General features: G+C 46.0%; 1 pseudogene; it reads right to left on the bottom strand.

The window, feature by feature from the left end:
- Positions 1-16240: 16240 nt before the first annotated feature.
- On the bottom strand, positions 16241-19427 carry LOC123057679 (aspartyl protease family protein At5g10770-like; annotated as a pseudogene).
- Positions 19428-19964: the final 537 nt, after the last annotated feature.

The following is a 19964-nucleotide window of genomic DNA, read 5'->3' as shown; positions in this document are numbered from 1 at the left end:
CCACGGAGTCCTGCCACTGGTCGTCTCAACCGATCACTTTCGACTATCATGATTACAGCAAGTATCCGGCATGCATGATGGGCTGCCCTGGTATTAGACCCAATAATTGACGGATACCACTTCACACGAGTCCTGATGGACGGTGGCAGCAGTCTAAACCTGATATACCAGGATACAATCCGTGAAATGGGGATAGACCCAACAAAAATTTGCCATAGCAATACTACCTTTAAATGAGTAACGCCAGGCCCAGGGGCTCATTGCACGGGCTCCCTGCTACTAAAGGTTATATTCAGCTTCCCCGATAACTTCCGTAACGAACATTTAACCTTCCACATCGCTCCGTTCCAAAGTGGCTATCAAGCACTACTCAGACGCGAAGCTTTCGCTCGCTTTAATGCAATACCGCACTACGCTTCCCCCACACTCAAGATGCCTGGCCCATGTAGCATCATTACAGTGAACGGAAGTATTAAGCGATCTTTGCGCACCGAAGAGAGTGCGGCTGCCCACTAAAAACGGCCTCACCAACTAAAGCATTTAACAGGTCGTCAAGACCTCGGACATGGTTAGACGAGTCTGGGCAGCTGTATGTAATTCATACCAGATCAATGGTCACACCCTTATTACAAATACAAGGGGCTCAATGCGCGCAGACAAGTGGCAAGTTTTACTCATCTTGAATTATACATGGTTTCTTTAAAAACTATCTTTTTGCACGACAACTTTTTCACCTAAGTTCCTCTTTTTTACAGATGATCATCGTGCTACACCTGTTCAGGATATGGCACAACGAAGACACAGGCGCAGACGTGCTGCAGGGACCCGCTCCAAGAATTCTTTTTAGATTAAGACCCTGCGTAAACCTTTTTTACTGTCTCTTGTTGATACACATCCACCGAATTCTCAGCACAGTTGAGAAGGATGCTGACATCTTGGCATGTGGCCACGTCAGAATAATGCACGTACCTGGACACAAGGGGCTTTTTACAAAGGGCACTATTTAGGCCCGGTTTATACCATAAAGATCGAATACCTCAGGGAGTGTTCGGCGTTGCGAGTTTGGCCTTATATGCATCAGCTCCGAATCATTGTCTTTAGTCAAATGTTGGGTTTGCCCGGCTCCTGTGTTTTGGTGCCTTACGTTCCGCTTTATTGGCTAAGGTAGCACCAGGAGAACTACTGCGATTGTGCCCTGGTTCATCCGGACGAGCACCTCAGTAGAGAAAGCCGAAAACTGACTGTCATGATATAGCGTGAGACTGGTCAACCACTCGATGACCTATGGGAATGTTAGAATTCCTCCGCCTTAACGAAGGGCCATTTTCCGGCCAGGCATGTACGCACCCCGCGATCGGGAGAGTGCGGAGTCACCAGGGGCTATCTAGTAGCCCCACTGTCAAACTCCTATGGCTAAGTGAAAGTGTTAAAGCATTATAGTCTGGTTGCCTCATTCGCTACGCTATCACCTCCTTAATAGGACCAAGATGTTGGGTTAAGTGTGAACACGCGTTTTTCGCGAGCATCTCCGCATTATATGCGTGGGGGTTGAAGCCGACGGCTGCAATCTTTCAGGTTATACACATGTATACATAAACGGCCGCACAGGAGGCATCATACTACTTTCAGGCAAAAGTATAAACATAGCCTTATAAAATTTCATAAAAGCATTGTGTTTACAATGAGAATACGTATCACTCAAACATAATATTCTTCGAGCACTGGGCCTCTATCAAACGAGCACCCTCGAGAACCTCCTTGAAATAGTGCTCGGCAGCCACTCGGCCTATGGCCGAACCCTGCACCGCAACAGTGGTAGCGTCCATCTCCGCCCAGTATGCTTTAACACGGGCAAGGGTCATCCGCGAGCCTTCTATGCACGCCAGCCTCTTCATCGCATTAATGCGCGGCACCGCACCAAGGAACTGCTGCACTAAGCTGAAATAGTTGTTCGACTTTAGCTTTTCCGGCCATAGCTGATCCACAACAGACCTCATGGCGAGTCCGGACAACCTATCCAGTTCGGCCCATTCGGCTAGCTGGTCAGTCAATGAAAGCGGACACTCTGGAACATTGAATTGCGACTAGAACAGCTTGTCCACTTCACGATCTGTCTGACCTTGGAAGTACTTGGCCGCATCGGCAGCGCTCGCCGCCAAATCCATATACGCATCTGCCGAACTCCACAGCCGATCCAGAGGGGCATACCGTGGATCTCCGAACTTCCTCCGTAACATGAAGGGTTTCCCAGCCGCAATATCCCCGGCTTCCCGCAGCTCCTCCTTCTTCGCTCTCATAGCAGAATGGGTGTCTTTGTCCGCCTGAAGGAAATATGCCCTAGAGGCAATAATAAAGTTATTATTTATTTCCTTATTTCATGATAAATGTTTATTATTCATGCTAGAATTGTATTAACTGGAAACATAATACATGTGTGAATACATAGACAAACAGTGTGTCACTAGTATGCCTCTACTTGACTAGCTCGTTAATCAAAGATGGTTATGTTTCCTAACCATGGACAAAGAGTTGTTATTTGATTAACGGGATCACATCATTAGTTTAATGATCTGATTGACATGACCCATTCTATTAGCTTAGCACTCGATCGTTTAGTATGTTGCTATTGCTTTCTTCATGACTTATACATGTTCCTATGACTATGAGATTATGCAACTCCCGTTTGCCAGAGGAACACTTTGTGTGCTACCAAATGTCACAACGTAACTGGGTGATTATAAAGGAGCTCTACAGGTGTCTCCAAAGGTACATGTTGGGTTGGCGTATTTCGAGATTAGGATTTGTCATTCCAATTGTCGGAGAGGTATCTCTGGGCCCTCTCGGTAATGCACATCACTTAAGCCTTGCAAGCATTGCAACTAATGAGTTAGTTGCGAGATGATGTATTACAGAACGAGTAAAGAGACTTGCCGGTAACGAGATTGAACTAGGTATTGGATACCGATGATCGAATGTCGGGCAAGTAACATACCGATGACAAAGGGAACAACGTATGTTGTTATGCGGTCTGACCGATAAAGATCTTCGTAGAATATGTAGGAGCCAATATGGGCATCCAGGTCCCGCTATTGGTTATTGACCGGAGACATGTCTCGGTCATGTCTACATTGTTCTCGAACCCGTAGGGTCCGCACGCTTAAGGTTTCGATGATAGTTATATTATGAGTTTATGAGTTTTGATGTACAAAAGGAGTTCGGAGTCCCGGATGAGATCGGGGACATGACGAGGAGTCTCGAAATGGTCGAGACGTAAAGATCGATATATTGGACGACTATATTCGGACATCGGAAAGGTTCCGAGTGATTCGGGTATTTTTCGGAGTACCGGGTAGTTACGGGAGAAGCAATGGGCCTTGATGGGCTTTAGTGGGAAGAGGAGAAAGGGCCAAGGGGCTGCTGCGCCCCCCCTCCCCACTGGTCCGAATTGGACTAGGGAAAAGGGGGCCGGCCACCTCTCCTTCTCCTCCACTTCCTTCTCCCTTCCTCCCCTCTTGGTGGATCCTACTAGGACTCCAACTCCACATCCTGGCCGCACCAATTGCCTTGGCCGGCCTCCTCCTCCTCCTCCATCCTTTATATACTGAGGCAAGGGGAACCTTATAGACAAGTTGATCCACGTGATCATATTCTTAGCCGTGTGCGGTGCCCCCTTCCACCATAGTCCTCGATAATATTATAGCGGTGCTTAGGCGAAGCCCTGCGACAGTAGTACATCAAGATCGTCACCAGCCGTCGTGCTGACGGAACTCTTTCCCGACACTTTGCTGGATTGGAGTCCGGGGATCGTCATTGAGCTGAACGTGTGCTAGAACTCGGATGTGCCGTAGTTTCGGTGCTTGATCGGCCGGGCTGTGGAGACGTACGACTACATCAACCAAACGCTTCCATTGTCGATCTACAAGGGTACGTAGATCATACTCTCCCCTCTCGTTGCTATGCATCACCATGATCTTGCGTGAGCGTAGGAATTTTTTTGAAATTACTACGAAACCCAACAGTGGCATCCAAGCCTAGGTTTTTATGGTTTGATGTTATATGCACGAGTAGAACACAAGTGAGTTGTGGGCGATATAAGTCATACTGCTTACCAGCATATCATACTTTGCTTCAGCGGTATTGTTGGATGAAGCGGCCCGGACCGACATTACGCGTACGCTTACGCGAGACTGGTTCTACCGCCGTGCTTTGCACACAGGTGGCTGGCGGGTGTCAGTTTCTCCAACTTTAGTTGAACCGAGTGTGGCTACGTCCGGTCCTTGCGAAGGTTAAAACAGCACCAACTTGACAAACTATCATTGTGGTTTTTGATGCGTAGGTAAGAACGGTTCTTGCTAAGCCCGTACAAGCCACGTAAAATTTGCAACAACAAAGTAGAGGACGTCTAACTTGTTTTTACAGGGCATGTTGTGATGTGATATGGTCAAGACGTGATGAGATATAAGTTGTTGTATGAGATGATCATGTTTTGTTGAAGTTATCAGCAACTGGCAAAATCCTTATGGTTGTCTCTCTATTGCATAAGATGCAAGCGTCCAATAATTGCTTTATTTTATCGCTATGCGATAGCAATAGTTGCAAGAGCAATTGTTGGCGAGACGACCACGTGACGACACATTGATATAGATCAAGATGATGGAGATCATGGTGTCATGCCAGTGACGATATAGATCATGACAGTACTTTGGAAATGGAGATCAAAGAAGCAAGATGATGATGGCCATATCATGTCGCATATTTTGATTGCATATGATGTTTATCTTTTATACATCTTATTTTTGCTTAGTTTGACGGTAGCATTTTAAGATGATCTCTCACTAATTATCAAGAAGTGTTCTCCCTGAGTATGCACCATTGCGAAAGTTCTTCGTGCTGAGACACCACGTGATGATCGGGTGTGATAGGATCTACGTTCGAATACAACGGGTGCAAAACAGTTGCACACGCGGAATACTCAGGTTATACTTGACGAGCCAAGCATATACAGATATGGCCTCGGAACACAGAGACCGAAAGGTCGAGCGTGAATCATATAGTAGATATGATCAACATAGTGATGTTCACCAATGAAACTACTCCATCTCATGTGATGATCGGGCATGGTTTAGTTGATTTGGATCACGTAATCACTTAGAGGATTAGAGGGATGTCTATCTAAGTGGGAGTTCTTAAGTAATATGATTAATTGAACTTAAATTTATCATGAACTTAGTCCTGGTAGTATTTTGCAAATTATGTTGTAGATCAATAGCTCGCGTTATTGCTTTCATATGTTTATTTTGATATGTTCCTAGAGAAAAATTGTGTTGAAAGATGTTAGTAGCAATGATGCAGATTGGATCCGTGATCTGAGGTTTATCCTCATTGCTGCACAGAGGAATTATGTCCTTGATGCACCGCTAGGTGATAGACCTATTGTAGGAGCAGATGCTGACGTTATGAACGTTTGGCTAGCTAAATATGATGACTACTTGATAGTTTAGTGCACCATGCTTAATGGCTTAGAATCGGGACTTCAAAGACGTTTTGAACGTCATGGACCATATGAGATGTTCCAGTAGTTGAAGTTAATATTTCAAGCAAATACCCGAGTTGAGAGATATGAAGTCTCCAACAAGTTCTATAGCTAAAAGATGGAGGAGAATCGCTCAACTAGTGAGCATGTGCTCAGATTGTCTGGGTACTACAATCGCTTGAATCAAGTGGGAGTTAATCTTCCAGATAAGATAGTGATTGACAGAATTCTCTAGTCACCATCACTAAGTTAGTAGAACTTCGTGATGAACTATAGTATGCAAGGGATGATGAAAACGAATCCCGAGCTTTTCATGATGACGAAATCGATGAAGGTAGAAATCAAGAAAGAGCATCAAGTGTTGATGGTTGACAAGATCACTAGTTTCAAGAAAAGGGCAAAGGGAAGAAGGGGAACTTCAAGAAGAACGGCAAGCAAGTTGCTGGTCAAGTGAAGAAGCCCAAGTCTGGTCCTAAGCCTGAGACTAAGTGTTTCTACTGCAAAGGGACTGGTCACTGGAAGCGGAACTACCCCAAGTGATTGGTGGATAAGAAGGATGGCAAAGTGAACATAAGTATATTTGATATACATATTATTGATGTGTACTTTACTAGTGTTTATAGCAACCCCTCAGTATTTGATACTAGTTCAGTTGCTAAAATTAGTAACTTGAAACGGGAGTTGCAGAATAAACAGAGACTAGTTAAGGATGAAGTGACGATGTGTATTGGAAGTGGTTCCAAGATTGATATGATCATCATCGCACACTCCCTATACTTTCGGGATTAGTGTTGAACCTGAATAAATGTTATTTGGTGTTTGCGTTAAGCATGAATATGATTTGATCATGTTTATTGTAATACGGTTATTCATTTAAGTAAGAGAATAAATTGTTGTTCTGTTTACATGAATAAAACCTTATATGGTTACACACCCAATGAAAATAGTTCGTTGGATCTCGATCGTAGTGATACACATAATCATAATATTGAAACCAAAAGATGCAAAGTTAATAATGATAGTGCAACTTATTTGTAGCACTGCCGTTTAGGTCATATTGGTGTAAAGCGCATGAAGAAACTCCATGCTGATGGGATTTTGGAATCACTTGATTATGAATCACTTGATGCTTGCGAACCATGCCTCATAGGCAAGATGACTAAGACTCCGTTCTCCGGAGCGGGCAACTGACTTATTGGAAATAATACATACTGATGTATGCGGTCCGATGAGTGTTAAGGCTCACGGCAAGTATCGTTATTCTCTGAACTTCACAGATAATTTGAGCAGATATGGGTATATCTACTTAATGAAACATAAGTCTGAAACATTTGAAAAGTTCAAAGAATTTCAAAGTGAAGTGGAAAATCATCGTGACAAGAAAATAAAGTTTCTACGATCTGATCGCGGAGACAAATATTTGAGTTACGAGTTTGGTCTTCAATTAAAACAATGTGGAATAGTTTCACAAACTCATGCCACATGGAACACCACGGCATAATGGTGTGTCCGAAAGTCATAACCGTACTTTATTGGATATAGTGCAATCTATGATGTCTCTTACCGATCTACCACTATCGTTTTGGGGTTATGCATTAGAGACAGCTGCATTCACGTTAAAAGGGCACCATCTAAATCTGTTGAGACGACACCGTATGAACTGTGGTTTGGCAAGAAACCAAAGTTGTCGTTTCTTAAAGTTTGGGGTTGCAATGCTTATGTGAAAAAGTTTCATCCTGATAAGCTCAAACCCAAATCGGAAAAGTGTGTCTTCATAGGATACCCAAAAAGTTACTGTTGGGTACACCTTCTATCATAGATCCAAAGGCAAGACATTCGTTGCTAAGAATGGATCCTTTCTAGAGAAGGAGGTTCTCTCGAAAGAAGTGAGTGGGAGGAAAGTAGAAATTGATAAGGTAATTGTACCTTCTACCTTATTGGAAAGTAGTTCATCACAGATATCTGTTCCTGTGACTACTACACCAATTAGTGAGAAAGCTAATGATGATGATCATGTAACTTCAGATCAAGTTACTACCGAATCTCGTAGGTAAACCAGAGTGAGATCCGCATCAGAGTGGTACGGTAATCCTATTCTAGAAGCTATGTTACTAGACCATGATGAACTTGCGAACTATGAGGAAGCGATGATGAGCCCAGATTCCGCAAAATGGCTTGAGGCCATGAAATCTGAGATGGGATCCATGTATGAGAACAAAGTATGGACTTTGGTTGACTTGCCCGATGATCGGCAAGCCATAGAAAATAAATGGATCTTCAAGAGGAAGACGGACGCTGATAGTAGTGTTACTATCTACAAAGCTAAAATTGTCGTAAAAGGTTTTCGACAAGTTCAAGGTGTTGACTACGATGAGAGTTTCTCACTCGTATCTATGCTTAAATCTGTCCGAATCATGTTAGCAATTGCCGCATTTTATGAAATCTGGCAAATGGATAACAAAACTGCAATCCATCTATAGACTGGTGTAAGCATCTCAGAGTTGGAATATACGCTTTGATAAGTTGATCAAAGCATATAGTTTTATACAGACTTGCGGTGAAGCCTGTATTTACAAGAAAGTGAGTGGGAGCACTACAGCATTTCTGATAAGTATATGTGAATGACATAATGTTGATCGGAAATAATGTAGAATTATTCTGCAAAGCATAAAGGAGTGTTTGAAAGGAGTTTTTCAAAGAAAGACCTCGGTGAAGTTGCTGACATATTGAGCATCAAGATCTATAGAGATAGATCAAGACACTTGATAAGTTTTTTCAATAAATACATACCTTGACAAGATTTTGAAGTAGTTCAAAATGGAACAGTCAAAGAAAGAGTTTCTTGCCTATGTTACAAGGTGTGAAATTGAGTAAGACTCAAAGCCCGACCACGGCAGAAGATAGAAAGAGAATGAATGTCATTCCCTATGCCTTGGTCATAGGTTCTATAAAGTATGCCATGCTGTATACCAGATCTATTGTATGCCCTACCACTGAGTTTGGCAAGGGAGTACGATAGTGATCTAGGAGTAGATCACTGGACATCGGTCAAAATTATCCTTAGTGGAATAAGGATATGTTTCTCGATTATGGAAGTGAAAAAAGGTTCGTCGTAAAGGGTTACGTCGATGCAAGTTTTGACACTAATCTAGATGACTCTAAGTCTCGGTCTAGATACATATTGAAAGTGGGAGCAATTAGCTAGAGTAGCTCCATGCAGAGCATTGTTGACATAGAAATTTGCAAAATACATGCGGATCTGAATGTGGCAGACCCGTTGACTAAGATTCTCTCACAAGCAAAACATGATCACACCTTAGTACTCTTTGGGTGTTAATCAGATAGCGATGTGAACTAGATTACTGAATCTAGTAAACCCTTTGGGTGTTGATCACATGGCGATGTGAAGTATGGGTGTTAATCACATGATGATGTGAACTATCGATGTTAATCACATGGTGATGTGATCTAGATTATTGACTCTAGTGCAAGTGGGAGACTGAAGGAAATATGCCCTAGAGGCAATAATAAAGTTATTATTTATTTCCTTATTTCATGATAAATGTTTATTATTCATGCTAGAATTGTATTAACTGGAAACATAATACATGTGTGAATACATAGACAAACAGAGTGTCACTAGTATGCCTCTACTTGACTAGCTCGTTAATCAAAGATGGTTATGTTTCCTAACCATGGACAAAGAGTTGTTATTTGATTAATGGGATCACATCATTAGTTGAATGATCTGATTGACATGACCCATTCCATTAGCTTAGCACTCGATCGTTTAGTATGTTGCTATTGCTTTCTTCATGACTTATACATGTTCCTACGACTATGAGATTATGCAACTCCCGTTTGCCAGAGGAACACTTTGTGTGCTACCAAACGTCACAACGTAACTGGGTGATTATAAAGGAGATCTACAGGTGTCTCCAAAGGTACATGTTGGGTTGGCGTATTTCGAGATTAGGATTTGTCACTCCGATTGTCGGAGAGGTATCTCTGGGCCCTCTCGGTAATGCACATCACTTAAGCCTTGCAAGCATTGCAACTAATGAGTTAGTTGCGGGATGATGTATTACAGAACGAGTAAAGAGACTTGCCGGTAACGAGATTGAACTAGGTATTGGATACAGACGATCGAATCTCGGGCAAGTAACATACCGATGACAAAGGGAACAACGTATGTTGTTATGCGGTGTGACCGATAAAGATCTTCGTAGAATATGTAGGAGCCAATATGGGCATCCAGGTCCGGCTATTGGTTATTGACCGGAGACGTGTCTCGATCATGTCTACATTGTTCTTGAACCCGTAGGGTCCGCACGCTTAAGGTTTCGATGACAGTTATATTATGAGTTTATGAGTTTTGATGTACAGAAGGAGTTCGGAGTCCCAGATGAGATCGGGGACATGACGAGGAGTCTCAAAATGGTCGAGACGTAAAGATCGATATATTGGACGACTATATTCGGACATCGGAAAGGTTCCGAGTGATTCGGGTATTTTTCGGAGTACCGGGTAGTTACGGGAGAAGCAATGGGCCTTGATGGGCTTTAGTGGGAAGAGGAGAAAGGGCCAAGGGGCTGCTGCGCCCCCCTCCCCTCTGGTCCGAATTGGACTAGGGAAAAGGGGGCCGGCCACCTCTCCTTCTCCTCCACTTCCTTCTCCCTTCCTCCCCTCTTGGTGGACTCCTGCTAGGACCTGGAGTCCTAGTAGGACTCCACATCCTGGCCGCACCAATTGCCTTGGCCGGCCTCCTCCTCCTCCATCCTTTATATACTGAGGCAAGGGGCACCCCATAGACAAGTTGATCCACGTGATCATATTCTTAGCCGTGTGCGGTGCCCCCTTCCACCATAGTCCTCGATAATATTATAGCGGTGCTTAGGCGAAGCCCTGCGACAGTAGTACATCAAGATCGTCACCACGCCGTCGTGCTGACGGAACTCTTCCCCGACACTTTGCTGGATCGGAGTCCGGGGATCGTCATCGAGCTGAACGTGTGCTAGAACTCGGAGGTGCCGTAGTTTCGGTGCTTGATCGGTCGGGCCGTGGAGACGTACGACTACATCAACCAAACGCTTCCGTTGTCGATCTACAAGGGTACGTAGATCATACTCTCCCCTCTCGTTGCTATGCATCACCATGATCTTGCGTGAGCGTAGGAATTTTTTTTGAAATTACTACGAAACCCAACACCGCCATCGTGGCCTTCTCAAGGTCCGTTGCCTTCGCTCGGTTTTCTTTTTTAAGGACCCGGCAACGGTCGGTCGTGTCTTTTAATTCTACGGCCATCTTGGCCATCTTCTCTTGGCTCTCGCAATGTGCGGCCTTCTTGGCTTTCAACTCTTCGGCCGCCTTCAAAGCAGCCACATTACTAATCCTCGCTTGTTCCTTGGCTCGGGCAAGTTCTGCCCGCAAGGTTTCCACGGTGGCAGCTCCATCTGCAGTCACAACATATTAAAGATACTGGCATCATGCTGCTCTTACTATGTGACGTTCACTAGATAATAACACTTACCCTGTGCCTCATCAAGCCTCTTGTTAACAAGCTCGATGTCGGCGTCTGCCGCATCCAGTTGCCGTTTTAATTTGGCAAACTCACTAGTCCGGCTAGCCACCGGAGCTTCCACCACCTGCACATAGGGGCAGTCTGGTTATGGCCAGGGTATATGATCCTCTGTTCGCTGTCGTTCTCAACGACAACCAGAGTCTCAGGGGCTACTATCTACACAGGGCACACCTAACATGTGCAGTACTATCACATATTATCTCACGTACCTCAAAGCATGTCAGTAGACTCATAAAGGCTTCATGTAATCCACTTTTGGCGGACGAAATTCTCTCCATCACCTTACCCATCAGCGTACGGTGTTCTTCTCAGATGGCCGCTCGCTCCACCAGCTCCCTCAGAACGTCCGACCACACACCAGACGGTGCCAGACTCTTTTGTCTGCTCTCTTCGGGAGCCGGACGCTGGGGACTTCGGGGATCTATGGGTTTGTCTTCTGGCCTCACCGGATCCGGAGAGGCCCTCCGTGACGACACTTCAGGGTCGCCCGCTTCTTGAGCGGAGGAGTCCGGGGGAGGCGTTTCGCTCTCCATCATCTCTGGAAGAAAATCCCCCAAAGACGAGCTCAGCTGAGAGGGGCTAATGCCCGAACTGCAAGATATATGCGGTGGTTATTTTCTCAGAAAAAAGATAGCACACCTTTACTATTAAAGTATTTTGGATCACTTACGACTCGTTGGAGGACTGATCCCCCCGCGGACTTTGTGCGGCAAAAGCACCCCCCGAGGCAGGATCCTCTGTGGGAGACTTCTTCTCCCGTTCGGAGGCTTCGGCTTCCGGATCCTCGGAAGCAGTCATTTTCCTCCCCCGGTTATCCTCCTTCATGGTGACGCTCATTCCCTCGGTTGGAACGGGTAGCGATGGGGGCCCGCGTCCACCTGTATTATCCCCCCCCGTATCTTCCTTCGAGGGCCCCGAGCAAGGTGCAACCTCGAGCATCTTTTCCAATACCGGATTTTCCAAACCCTCAGGGAGGGAGGTCAAACACCGAATCATCTTCGCCTTTGTTAGCCAGTCCTGCTCAAAAAGCAAACTCTCAAAAATAACTTCATAACGAATAAAAGACAGTGTGTTTGGCCAGAGGATTTCTTACTTGTTCGGCGGCGCGATTACTGCTCAGGCCCACGTCCTCGGTAATATCCAGACACTCTACTTGAGGTCCAAAGAATGACTTGTACATCTCCTCGTGCGTCAGGCCGAGGAAACTTTGAATGGCACGCGGTCCCTCTGGGTTGAACTCCCACAAGCGAAGGGGCCGGCGTTTGCAAGGCTAGACTTGATGAACCAGCATAACTTGTATTACCACAACCAAATTAAAATCTCCGTCGAAGAGATCTCGGATGCGGCTTTGCAGTATATGCACGTCCTTGGCTGGACCCCAGCTCAGACCTCTACTAATCCATGACATCAGTTGTGGTGGGGGGCCCGAGCGGAAAGCGGGGGCAGCCGCCCACTTGGAACTTCTGGGAGCCGTGACGTAAAACCACTCACGTTGCCATAATCCGGACACCTCTGCAAAGGAACCTTTCGGCCATGGAGCTCCTGCCATCTTGCCTATTGATGCACCTCCGCACGCTGCATGTTGCCCCTCGATCATCTTCGGCTTTACTTCAAAGGTCTTAAGCCATAGGCCGAAGTGAGGGGTAACGCGGAGGAAGGCCTCACACACGACAATAAATGTCGAGATATGGAGAAAGGAGTCCGGAGCTAGATCGTGGAAATCTAGCCCGTAATAGAACATTAAACCCCTGACGAAGGGATCTAGAGTGAGGCCTAGACCTCGGAGGAAGTGGGAGACGAACGCGACGTTCTCGTTGGGTTCGGGAGTAGGGACGATCTGCCCTCGAGCAGGCAGCCGATGCGAAACCTCGGCGGTCAGGTATCTGGCCTCCCTCAATTTCTTAATGTCCTGTTCCGTAACGGAGGAGGGCATCCATCGGCCTTGAAGGCTGGATCCGGACATGATTGAAGATCCGGAGCACCTAACCTGGGTTTTGGGTGTTAGAACTCGAGGCGGGGGAAGGGTTCGATTGAGCACGAGAGGGAAAAAGCGAAAACCTTGTCCCTTTATAAAGAGGGTGAATATCAAGCGTCCTCTCCGTAGCCGTTTAGGACTTGCCTATAATTTAGGAGTCCTAGACACGGTTGAGTTACCCAGGACCGCATTAATGAGAATTCCGTAATTGGGGGAACACGATCTCCGCTTCGACAAGACGTGTCAAGAAACTGCCTCGCGTTATGTGTGGAGCTGGTTGAAGAAAAACGGTTCGAATAATCGCCGGGCCATGACACAACGTCATACTGCCAAAACGAGTCAGCAAATTGGATTTGCGAAAATATTATTCTCTCTACGGCGGTATGTGAAACTTATTTTGCAGGATCAGACACTATCCTCGTATTCAAATTCTTCTGTGATGTATTCGGAGAAAGAACCCGCCTTACAATGCCGAAGACAATACTGCGCGCCGGACTCATCATCATTGAAGCCTGGTTCAGGGACTACTGAGGGAGTCCTGGATTAGGGGGTCTCCGGACAGCCGGATTATCTCCATTGGCCGGACTGTTAGACTATGAAGATACAAGATTAAAAACTTCGTCTCGTGTCCGGATGGGACTCTACTTGGCGTGGAAGGCAAGCTAGCAATACGGATATGGATATCTCCTCCTTTGTAACCGACATTGTGTAACCGTAACCCTCTCCTGTGTCTATATAAACCGAAGGGTTTTAGTCCGTAGGACAACAACCACAACATACAATCATACCATAGGCTAGCTTCTAGGGTTTAGGCTCTCTGATCTCGTGGTAGATTTACTCTTGTACTACCCATATCATCGATATCAATCAAGCAGGACGTAGAGTTTTACCTCCATCAAGAGGGCCCGAACCTGGGTAAAACATCATGTCCCCTGCCTCCTGTTACCATCCGGCGTAGACGCACAGTTCGGGACCCCCTACCCGAGATCCGCCGGTTTTGACACCGACACACCCGAACCGTTATTTTACCTTTTTCAAAACCCCCTCTTATTTTTTAGATAATTCATCCGCGGATCATATTTAAGTCAAACAAATGCTTTTTAAAAGCATCTATATCTTTTAAACCGTAACTCCGATTTGAACATATTATATATAAACTTTGATTAGAAAAATATGTAGAATATGAATATGAGATTATTTTTACCTGTTAAATATTTTTAAATATATTTGAGTCAAACCAAATGATTTTTTTAAATTATCTGTATCTTTTAAACAATAACTTTGATTTTAACATATTATATATGAAATTTTATTAAAAAAATATGTGAAATCTAAATATGATGTTAATTTTACCTGTTAAATATGTTTAAAATTTTGTTGTGGAAGCAAACTTATAATTTATAGCGCAAGATTCATTTTTTTCATACCGGCGGCGATCCGGATTGCAAATAAACACCCCAGTATAACGATATACGAAAAAGAAAACATCGATAATTACTCAGGATAGGAATGGGCCGGGTCGGCCCGCCGGGTCGCTGACCCGGTCCGAAAAATCAAGACCAATGGGTCGGGTGGATCGGCCTCGAACCATAGTTGGGTCACTAGAGCCGGCACCGACTGACCCAATGGGTCAGCAGGGTCGACCCACCTTCAAGGCGTGAGTTAGCAGCTAGTTACTCGGGCATGCATGTGTTTTGTTGCAGTTGAGTCGTTAGTTCGTTGGTGCCCGCAGGCGTAGCTAGCTAATTCCTTTGAACGTGTAACGTGCATGCATGTAGGATCTTTTTTTTTGAGCGGTACATGTAGGATCTGCTAGTAGGCCCGCGTCGTGCGCGCAGACATGACCAGGCCGGGCGGATCACAGCGCGCGCAGCAGGCGTGTGTGAGCGCGGCCTTGCGTATGATCAACATATCTGATTATCTTTTCGTTTTTTTCAAATCAACATATCAGATTACCTGCAACACTCGATAACAACTAGAATTTGGACCGACCCGAGATACCCATCGGGCCAGCAAGGCCGCTGGCACTTTAAAAATGGGTCGCCCCGTGGCCTCATAAATTGACCTTGAGATCATGAGGGCCAGGTCCAAGGCCAGGTCCGGGTCGGCCCGTTCCCATCCTGAAATAATTACACATGTGTACCTCTGAAAAATGTCGCAGGGAAAAACAATAGATTTCTCATCGCGAGAGTAAGGGAAAGCGAGCAAGAGAGAGAGGGAGAGGGAGGAGAGAGGGAGAGAGGCGTTTTAGGATTAACCATATTCAACACACATTTTTTGTTGTTTTGTGTGAGACCATCGCCGGCGAGAGTGAGAAGAAGGATAAGCGGCAACACAAATATGATGCTTCGCAAAAATAAAGGAGATGGGCCTATTGTGGTCTTGAGTGATGGTTGTTGAGTTAAGAGTGTGTGTTGTGTTTTCTCTCCCGTTGCAACGCACGGACTCTTTTGCTAATACCTTATCAAATAAGGGCTTTGCTACACACACGGACGATTTTTACAGGCTTTCACGGGCTGTCACATGTGGCATAATTTAATTGGGATTAAGGGGAGAAAGGGCCCCACCCTTCCTGAAAATTAGGTGCAAAGAAGTTAATTAGCACTAAGACCTCCGTAAAAGCCCGTTGTTTGCCCGTGAGTATAGGATTATTGATCAAATAAAATAGAACTAATATAAATAATTTTTTATCTAAAAATCACACACTGAACCGTGATCAGACCGATGAAAACCTGAACCGGCGGGCTCACCGGTTCGGTCACCGGTCTGGGTTTTTAAACTATAGGTTTGGGGCGTTGTTCCAAATTGGTTCTTTGTATCCTACAACGACGCTTATGAGTTTTGTTTTTTCAATTGAGGATAGGTGAAATGAGAATACACATGTGATACATCATGGCGAAAACTTTTCAGAGATCATCACTTATGTTTTGTGGAATGTAAAAGTGAAGAATCTTTTTAGGAATCCTAGCTCAACATCCTGGACTCTGCATTCACGATAAAATAGGACATCACTCAGAAAGCGGTTGGTGATAAACTTTGTAGTGTAAAGTTACAGATCTCCTCGTTTCTTTTCCTTTTTGAAACGCAAATAGCTGCTGCATTCCAGCCTTCAGGGTAAAATAAACGAGGTGCAAATATTTAGTCAATGATTTCACCAGCATTGTTTATGGGAAAACCCCATCTTCCCTCCATGAACGTCATACACCACCTCTGTCCTCTCCTGCAGCAGGGTGCCGATGACTGCAGTGATCCCTGGAGGTAAGTCCGATGCCGCAGCAAATGCGAGGCACCCAACGGAGAAGATATCTCCCCGACGCCCAAAATACATCATTTGTTCCATGCCGGGGACAATATATGCCCATCCTTCGAACCATAGTGTGATGGATGGCATACTCATTCTCGTCAGACCAGTGAAGTTGTAGCAGGTGTCGAGGCCGCCCATCGACGGCGCCACGCGGTACTCCGTCATCTGCGACTTGAACTGCTCACGAAGAACCGTATAGGTCTCCGGCTTCAGGTAGGTGAACATGGTGCCGAGCACGAACAACGCGTTTCCGGCGTGCAGCGTGTACGGGATCTTGGAGTAAATAGCATAAAACTACTACTTTACAGGTTAGAATTCCAAAAAATTATCGGTTTTAAATTTTTCTCAGATAACTACCAAACAGATGGTCGGCTGTTTCAAAAAACCCAAAATGCATGTTGTTTAAAAATTAAATCTGTTTATGACAGGTCGGGCCCGCACCTAAACGGTCCGTCTCTTTGACCATGTGTTTGACCGTTAACTGACATGTGGGGCTCACATGTCAGTGTCTCTTTCATAGATTTTTTACAAAATAACCCCTCCAAATATTTTGAAAAAGCAATCAGGTCCCTATAATTATTTTAAAAAATCAATCGGGTCCTTGCACATTGTAAAAGAGCAATCCGGCTGGCATGTCGTGGCCATGGAGTTGCTGCCGTCACGCTGCCATGGCGCACTACCTAGGGTCGCTGCCGTGCAGCCTAGGGTCGCCGTCGCGCCGCCATGGCACTGCCTGGGGTCGCCGCCGCGCCGCCATGGCGTGGGCTGGGGTCCCCGCCGCACCGCCATGGCGCTCCACCTGGTGTCGTCGCGCCGCGCCGCCTGGGGTCGCCGCCGTGCCACCATGGGGCGCCGCCTGCCCTGGAACCGCCGCCCAGCACGGGTCGGGCCTCGCATCTTTGGGAGTCGCCTGTGTTGCGAGGTCCACGCGCGGTCCAGCGTAGCACGAGGAGGCCGCTAGCCCGGCGCTGGGTGTAGAGAGCTCGGTGAGAAGGAGGAATGGCCGGGGTTGAGCCCCGGTGATTGCCGGCGGCGAGCGGGCGAGCAGGCGGCGGAGGGAGCAGTTCTTCTTCCCCCTCGTTTTGGTCCTTGTCCTTCACCTGTTCGCCTGGGTGGGGCTCTTTTGAAAACTCTCTTTGATTATTTGCTCCATGGCTGACATGTGGGTCTCAGATGTCAGTTAACGGTCAAACAACTGGTCAAACAAACGGCTTGTTTAGGTGTGGGCCCGATCTGTCATAAACTGGTTTAATGTTTAAACAACATGCATTTTGAGTTTTTTGAAGCAGTCGACCACTCATTTGGTAGTTATCTGAGAAAAATTAAAAACCGGTAGTTTTTTGGAACCCTAGCCTGTAAAGTAGTAGTTTTATGCTATTTCCTCGGGATCTTGACATCCACCCCGCTAACATCTAGTTTGGTGAGCCGGACAACGTACATGTTTGGGAGTAGAGTGTTGGTCCGTAAGGGGGTGTAGACAACGAAGTGGCGGGAGCGTTCTGGCCGGGGTGCCCCAATGGAGAGGAAGCCCTGGGCAGCGACCGTAGAGGGTAGGCAGTAGGAGAAGGCCACCGTGTCCGGAGACTAAGGAGCTCGAGATGCCAATGAGTGGTTGTCCCGACTGAGATCGAGAACGCCGGATAAGCTCTCAGATGTTTCGCTGCCTATCTCCAAGCATATGGCCCTGATGTTTTCCTGTGTCACTTGCGAGAGCGCGAGTGTGTCCATCACGGCGGTGGCATTGAAAACCATGGAGCCATCCTTGCTCTCAGTGACCGTGCAGCTAGGTCCGGAGCAGGACTTCAACGGGCACTCCGGCGAGCCGCATGGGACTTGGACAATGGAGGAAGACTGAGAAGGGTGGAATGCCTTGTCGATGGCATCATCGACACGCGTCTTGCACTGGATAAACGTGGTTCCCAGTGTGGTATCAAATGACACGGCGAGCTTCTGCGCCGGAGTGCCGTAGCCGACGACTACGTGGAACTCGGAAGCGCCCGGGAGAGTTGGGAAGGGAATGCCAATGGTTGGGATGGTCGCACCGGAGTTAAGTAGCCGTGAGTGTGGACGACTTAGGCTGCCACTGCGTCGGAGAAAGCCACGAAGAGCGAGCGTAGACGTGTTGAGGGGAGAGCATGGCTTAGTCGATGGAGTACGGGCAACTTTGTTGCTATTCCCCCGTCATCTCCTGGAGAAATATACATATGTTAGTTGACATGTCTTATTTTAGATTGAAGACGTCAAAAAAGCCAGATGTAAAAATAATGTCCCAAGCTGCCAGGGTCTGCACCACAAATAAATGATAAATAGCAAGACTAAGTTTTTTGGGGGGGTTAATAGCAAGACTAAGTTAACCAAGGAAGTCAACTTGTTTTCAAAAAGAACTTTTTTCCGAACTCTGAAGTTATCGTCCCAAGATTATTGAAGTTGCAGTTGTGATGATATCAAAGTTGCCATGTGGTAACTTTTGTAACCATGCCTGACAACTTCAGAAAATACTAGGAGGCAACTTTGAAGGAGAAAAAGAAGTTGAAACAAAGTTGATCATGGAGCTAGACACGTCGTGAAATTGAGTAGCAGTTTGAGAGAAAAATCCATTTAAAGAATATTTATACATTCTCTTGTTCTTACCGGAAGAAATAAATGTAATGTCTGGTCTTGCTATTCCGCCGCCGCCGCCTAAAATGTAGACAAGTTAGTCAGCAGCACACGGGAACATAAGAATATATTATAACCGTCTAGGCATGAAGAAATGTAATGACAGGCAATACATGCAAAGTTTCATTTCATACTTAGTAAGTCTGGTTAAAGACCATATGGGATTCACGCAGTCAAGGTATTCACCGAATAAAGAAATGGTAGAGCAGGACGTCGGTGGTGGTGGACGTTGTGCGCCGGATGAACGGAGAACGAAATGCTTGCCGCCACGGGTGTAGCCGGTGTACTGGGAGGAGCCGCCGAGACGAGGAGCAAGAAGAACAACAAGAAGAATCAACAGGTAAAAGTGCCCAGAGGGAGTTGCTGATGAAGCCATTGCTCTTCTATGCAAGTTGTATCGTAGTAGTACACAATACGATCAGGATGCAGTGCCGTATATGTACACATAGGGTTCGATTGCTAGCATAAGCATGCTCAATTCTCCTTTGTAGAGTGTTGTCGTGAGCTCATGGCATCTTCTTATCCTTGTGAATGGCATCTCCCTTATTTTATGTTTTCCTCTTTCAGCCGAACGCTCCAGACAGAACAATTGATAAGAACGAAACAAGACTTGTGCCTATGGAAAAGTCGCATGATAGGGATTAACGCCCGCCTGTGCCGAAGTTAATTACAGGGAAATTACCAGAAGAAACAGAGGCGTTAAAAACTCCTCTGTGTCATATCTACAGCTGACAATCTGTGCGACCAGAACGTGTGTCGACCGATCGACCACGACAGTCACACCGAGACGGTTATGTGATACTTTTATTTTGTGTGACGCCATTTTCACCATCAAAACTTTGCCACAGAAGACGATATAGCACAGCTGCAATATAGACATCGATTAGATGTTCATGGTCTCCTGGTGCTAGAT

This window comes from Triticum aestivum, chromosome 3A (assembly GCF_018294505.1).
Source record: "Triticum aestivum cultivar Chinese Spring chromosome 3A, IWGSC CS RefSeq v2.1, whole genome shotgun sequence".
NCBI classification, from domain to species: Eukaryota; Viridiplantae; Streptophyta; class Magnoliopsida; order Poales; family Poaceae; genus Triticum; species Triticum aestivum.
This window is presented reverse-complemented; position numbering and strand designations above follow the sequence as displayed.